Here is a 7,152-nt window from a genome sequence, read left to right as displayed (position 1 = left end):
AAAAAACAAAACAAAAAGAAAAACAAAGAAAACAAAACAAAACAAACCAATGCAAAGGAATGAAATCAAGAAAATCGAGAAAGAAACAAAGAAAACCAATGAGAACCAAGAAAAACAAAATAAGAAAAGGAAGAAGAAAAGGAAAAACAAAATAAGAAAAGGAAAAAGAAAAGAAAAAAGAAAAGGAAAAACAAAATACTTGGCAGTGCTAAACAAAAACTTCTATGCAAATTAGTGCTCAATAATCTTATTTTTAATTCCTCCTCCTCTATGTCCCTTAATCTTATTTTTTAATTCCTTTATACTTAAAGAATTTTTACTACATGCAGGAGTGACATATGGCAGACGATAGAGCCGAGCCGCTTAGGGATCCGGAGGCTGAACGTTATTTAATGGGCATCATCAACAACGAGATTCCTTATGTGCCGGGCTCAGAATATGAGCAAGAAGAGGATGTAGTCTCTTCTTTTCTGAACCTTGACGGTGATCAAGAAGGCGATAATCAAGAAGGTGAAGGAACGGACATTGTCGACGGAGGTCAACCGTCAACAAACGACGATCTCGAATTGCAAGTAGCAACCACCTCCGGCGAGGTATATATATACATTGAGCCTCTCGTGATACAAACTTACTGAAATGTGAATACATATGTATTAACGCGCGCGACTCTCTTTCTTTTTTTAGCCCTCGGCCGGATCGAGTACGACAAAGCGTGGCAAATCCAAGGCGATGAAAACAGGAGAAACATATGCCATTGAGTTTGTCAGTGAAACCGGCAAGCCCCTACAGCACACCTCAAAGTTTATCAACCAATGCAGAGTCGTTGTTAGAGACAACGTCCCGATCACCGTCCAGGAATGGAAGGAGCCAAAGAAGGCACGTCTTGGTTTCAGTTTTGTCGACAAGAGAACGAAAAAGGATTGCTGGAGAAAGCTTATGGAACATTTCATTCTACCTCCGGAATACAACAAAGTCGATGAATTCGGTAACGAGGTTCCGGGTGGACGTCAGAGGAGGAGGCTAGTTAAAGAGTTCGCTCTTCAGAAGATGGGCGAAGCATTCCGGAACTTCAAGAAAAATTTAACCCGTGACTATGTCAACAAGGGCAAGACACCGGATTTCAATGGACAACATGAGAAACTGAAAGATGATTGGCCAGAATTTGTGAGGCAAAAGCAATCGGAGCATTTCAAGGAAATATCAAAAAAAATAAGGATAATGCGAGTAAGAAAAAGTTCCATCATATTATGGGGCCAGGAGGATACCGCCTTTCGGAGCCTAGGTGGCAGAAGATGGAGGAGGACCTGAGGGTGCGAGGAATCCCTCTAGGTACAGAGGGATGGGACCCAAGGGCCAAAAGCTGGTGGTACGGGCATGGGGGATCGCTAGACCCGGAGACAGGGGTGTGTGTTCACCGGCAGAGACAGTTTGCTCCCACCCAAGCCCTTATTGACGCAATGACCCAAGCTCAAGAGGGCTTGATCAAGTTCAACAGAGAGAAAGACGCACTGACAACAGCCCTCGGGAATGATGAACACGGAGGACGTGTACGAGGCAAAGGCAAAGTTCTGTGGAAAGTAGGGTTTTCCCAGGACAATGACCCGTACTGTTACAGAAGCCGTAAGAGAAAGACGGACCGGGATGCAGATCTTATGACGAAGTTTGCATCGGAACTCCATGAGTTGAAGCAGACCGTGCATGAACTAGTGAAAGAAAAATCGGCTGCAGGGCCGCATGAAGATCATGAAGCGGATCGCGGAAGCCAGCAGCGGAGAAGCAGCGTGGCTTCCACGGATGCCCCGCCTGGTGGTAGTGCACCGATGATCGAGATTCGTGCACCGGAGCCTCACTACCCCGTGGATGATGTAAAGGAGATGAAAGAATGTGATCTGCATTATCCCGTGGGGAACGTTTCCACGAAGGTAGCTAGCGGCAGTGCTTTACCATGTACACCTGGAGCACTCCACCACAACAACCCCATTGCATATGGCTATGCTCGTGTCACGGTGGAAGACATAGTCCAAGGGTTTGAGGACCTGGAGATTGACAAACCTACACCCGAAGGGGAGAGAAGACTTGGAGATGTCAAGCGCCAGTTCATTCTATGGAAAAAGAAGTACATAGTGTTTCCAGGCGAGGCGCCAAGGCTAGCAAGTCCACCCCCCTCCGATGGTGGTGGTGGTGGTGGCGGTGGTGGCGGTGGTGGTGGTCGTGGTGGTTCACCTACACCTCCTTCACGCCATTCGACGCCGTCCCCCGATCCACAACCTCCGGCGGGTACGACGCCCCCCAATCCTCCTCCAGCGGGTACGACGCCCCCCAATCCACCTCTGGCGAAGAAGCAGAAGCAGGCGGACAGCAAGGAAACCCACTCCTGGACTATTAACCCGGACCCTTATGTACCTAAGACCACAAGGGTGCCGGAGCCATCACTGAAGCCTCTTCTCCCAAGGCCTGGGGAACTTAGTGAAGCTGAAACCAAATTGGCCGCGTCTGCTGATTATGAGAAATGGAAGGCGGATATGAAGGCGAAAAAAGAGCCTGAGCCCAAGCAAGTATTCACTGAGAAGCAAAAGAAGTGGGCTAAGGATTGACGACACCGTCCCAAGCCGAGCTGAATATGCCTGACGACTATGGACATGAACTTTGTAGGCAAGCAAAAATATTGAAGGAGGAGAAAGAAGAAAGTAAAAAAAGCGGGAAACAAGTTGACCAGCTCGGGATGCAGAAGAAACAATCGATCCCCCCGCTCATAGTGAAAGCCGGTCCGGAAGAAGACCCCGAGATCATAGCAGCTGCGGCAACACTTGGATTGACTGTAGCGAGTGCCATGAAACAAGCGTCCGAGATGGGTTTGACTCTTCGTGCCTTCTTAGGCCTTGAGGATGCGCCAGTATGTGAGATAGCATTACCATATGTGCGGAATGGGCCTCTCGTCGAGCCTGCGCGGGAAAAGAGTCTACCACCACAAATGCGAAATCTGCTACGTTGGTACAAGCAATTCATAACATGGGCCGACAAAGAATATGTTTATGCGGATGTTACAGATGAGCATCACACCAAACGGTACTCTGTAGAAGTTCATATGAGTGAATTGTTCCAGCTGTTCAATCTGCGCGACCTCGACAAATCTATGCTGAGTTGCTACGTTCTGTAAGTGGTTTATTTCTACCTCATCTCGTTCTTCATTGCCTGCACTATATATATATATATATTGTCCTAACTATATTGTTGCGTACGCTATTATGCAGATTGAAGATTTGGGAATGCAAAATAAGAAACATCCATGATGTTGGGTTCATTGACCCACATATCGTTAATGGACATGTGTTACAACATCACCTCGAAGACATGGAGAAAGACTTGTACAAGTTTCTTAGAAAGCATCAACTCAAAAGTCATATTCTATTTCCTTACCATTTTGGGTGAGTGTTTCTCTCTTGTGCCCATTCTCTTTTGTTTACTCCATGCATGGTATGTCTAATCGATGAGTTATGCATGACTGTGCATGTAACGTGTCCGCAGGTTCCACTGGATTCTGCTAAATATTGAACTTCACACCTCCAGAGTTCTAATCATGGACTCTATGGATTCGGATCCAAAGCGTTGGGCCGACATGAGAAAAATGCTGCAAAAGTAATTATTTTCAATCATTTGAGCTCTATATCGATCGGTCTCTTTCGTTCATTTCCTAATATCAAGTAACTAATAACTCCCTTGTTCATTTAATTTTCTTTGCCCTGTAGGGTTTGGAGACGGTTCTCAGAAGAAATTGTCGGTGAATTCAAACATGAGCTAGATTTCAGAAGGTTAGTTAATGTGGATAAGCAGCCACCGGGGACCAATCTATGTGGATACTATGTTTGTGAGAACATCCGGAGACACACCTCTGAGCGGAAGGCATCGGATAGCGTGCGGAACGCGACGGATAACTTGCGGAGGAGGCTTAGTCCAGAAGCTCGCTTCTGACCAATTCAAGAAGAATTAGCAGGATTTTTGATGAGGGAAGTCATCAATCCTAAAGGAGAACACTATACCGAGGACGAAGAAATTTATATGCATACCCGAGATTGAAACTTGTTCGAAGTTGTATATGGTCATCCATCCTAATTGTGTATGGAAACTTGTTCGAAGTTGTATATGGTCACCCGAGATTGAATATATATTATATATTCCTCTTGAATTCTTCTTGTTTGAAATTTCATATGCATGTATATAGTAGCGTAGAATATGTGTACTGAAACTTTATCAAAATTAAAATAAAACACAAAATAAAATACAAAAGAAATAAAACACTCCAAACTAAAAAGAAACCAGGTTTAGGGGGGCTAAAACCCTAAACCTGTGGAGGAGGCCTTTAGTCCCGGTTGGCCACGAGAACCGGGACTAAAGGTCCTCTGCCCCGACGGACCACGGGCGCCCACGTGGACTGGCCTTTAGTCCCGGTCAGCCACAAGAACCGGGACTAAAGCCTTTAGTCGTGGTCCGTAAGAGGCGCGACTAAAGGGGGGGGGTCTTTAGTCGCGCATATTTAGTCCCGGTTGCACAGCCGGGACTAAAGGCTGTTGCGAACCGGGACTAAAGGGCTTTTTTCTACCAGTGTAAGCACTTATCTGTGTAAGTCAATTAGAAGTTGGATATGCTTGTTTCTGCGTTGTCCTTTACGTGTTTAACACTGACTCATGTTGTTCGGTTTTTGTTCGGTTAACTGGAATGAAAACTAAACCGACCGAATTTTGTTTGGTTATTAGACTTGGAAACCGAAGTTTACTGTCATAGTATAAAAACCGAAAATTTGGTTTATTCGGTTTCGGCATCGGTTCGGTTTTCGATTCATCGGTTTTTATGCCCACCCCTAGTTATCGACTAGAGGGAGGATGAATAGACGATTTTTATGAAAGCCTTCAAAACACGATGTCCTTGAACATAATCAATCAAATTGAACCTATATGATATGCAGCGGAAGATAAACTACTCTAGACAGACCATAGTCAAGTAAGCAATATAGAGAAAGCACGAAGACTAATGGCAGCTAGGTAGAACAGATCGGAAATGAAGCTAGTATGAAGCCAAGCAGATAATAGTCTTCACACAGCGAAGTCAAACAGATCAGACAAGCAAGCAATGACTTCACGAAGACAAACTGAAATGTAAAGAAGGTAGAGGATAGAACCAGTAGCTTGGTGAAGACAAGGATTTGGTAGACCAGTTCCAGTTGCTGTGACAACTGTACTTCTTGTTAGGGAGGCTGAGATTGAACTCAGAAGACTGTGTCTTCACCTTATTCCTCTTGAGCTAAGGACACCCAGTCCTCGCCCAATCACTCTGGTAAGTCTTCAAGGTAGACTTCCAAACATTCACAGACTCCGTTCACCGGCGATCCACAATGACTTTTGAATCCTCAGAACGTGACGCCTAACCGGTTGGAGGATACACAGTCCTCAAGTGTAACAAGTCTTCGGGTCACGCGGACAGAAAGACTCTAGTGATGCCTGTTGGAAATATGCCCTAGAGGCAATAATAAAATGGTTATTATTATATTTCCTTGTTCATGATAATTGTCTATTGTTCATGCTATAATTGTGTTACCCGGAAATCGTAATACATGTGTGAATACATAGACCACAACATGTCCCTAGTGAGCCTCTAGTTGACTAGCTCGTTGATCAACAGATAGTCATGGTTTCCTGACTATGGACATTGGATGTCATTGATAATGGGATCACATCATTAGGAGAATGATGTGATGGACAAGACCCAATCCTAAGCATAGCACAAGATCGTGTAGTTTGTTTGCTAGAGCTTTTCCAAATGTCAAGTATCATTTCCTTAGACCATGAGATTGTGCAACTCCCGGATACCATAGGAGTGCTTTGGGTGTGCCAAACATCACAACGTAACTGGGTGGCTATAAAGGTGCACTACGGGTATCTCCGAAAGTGTCTGTTGGGTTGGCACGAATCGAGACTGGGATTTGTCACTCCGTATGACGGAGAGGTATCTCTGGGCCCACTCGGTAATGCATCATCATAATGAGCTCAATGTGACCAAGTGTTTGGTCACGGGATCATGCATTACGGTACGAGTAAAGTGACTTGCCGGTAACGAGATTGAACAAGGTATTGGGATACCGACGATCGAATCTCGGGCAAGTAACGTACCGATTGACAAAGGGAATTGTATACGGGATTGATTGAATCCTCGACATCGTGGTTCATCCGATGAGATCATCGTGGAACATGTGGGAGCCAACATGGGTATCCAGATCCCACTGTTGGTTATTGACCAGAGAGTCGTCTCGGTCATGTCTGCATGTCTCCCGAACCCGTAGGGTCTACACACTTAAGGTTCGGTGACGCTAGAGTTGTAGAGATATTAGTATGCGGTTAACCGAAAGTTGTTCGGAGTCCCGGATGAGATCCCAGACGTCACGAGGAGTTCCGGAATGGTCCGGAGGTAAAGATTTATATATGGGAAGTCCTATTTTGGCCACCGGAAAATGTTCGGGATTTTTCGGTATTGTACCGGGAAGGTTCTAGAAGGTTCTGAAGTGGGGCCCACCTGCATGGGGGGACCCACATGAACGTGGGTAGTGGGGGCAAGGCCCCACACCCCTGGTCAAGGCGCACCAAGATCCCACCTTAGAAGGAATAAGATCATATCCGGAAGGGATAAGATCAAGATCCCTAAAAAAAGGGGGATAACAATCGGTGGGGAAGGGAAATGATGGGATTTCTTTCCCCCACCTTTGCCAACGCCCCAATGGACTTGGAGGGCAAGAAACCAGCCCCCTCCACCCCTATATATAGTGGGGAGGCGCATGGGAGCAGCACCCCAAGCCCTGGCGCCTCCCTCCCTCCCGTGACACCTCTTCCTCCCCGCTTGCGCTTGGTGAAGCCCTGCCGGGATCCGGTACTTCCACCACCACGCCGTCGTGCTGCTGGATCTCCATCAACTTCTCCTCCCCCCTTGCTGGATCAAGAAGGAGGATATGTCCCCGCTCCGTACGTGTGTTGAACGCGGAGGTGCCGTCCGTTCGGCGCTAGGATCATCGGTGATTTGGATCACGACGAGTATGACTCCATCAACCCCGTTCACTTGAACGCTTCCGCTCGCGATCATCGGTGATGTTGATGCACTCTTTTCCCTCTC

Source organism: Triticum aestivum, chromosome 7D (assembly GCF_018294505.1).
Source record: "Triticum aestivum cultivar Chinese Spring chromosome 7D, IWGSC CS RefSeq v2.1, whole genome shotgun sequence".
NCBI classification, from domain to species: Eukaryota; Viridiplantae; Streptophyta; class Magnoliopsida; order Poales; family Poaceae; genus Triticum; species Triticum aestivum.
This window is presented reverse-complemented; position numbering follows the sequence as displayed.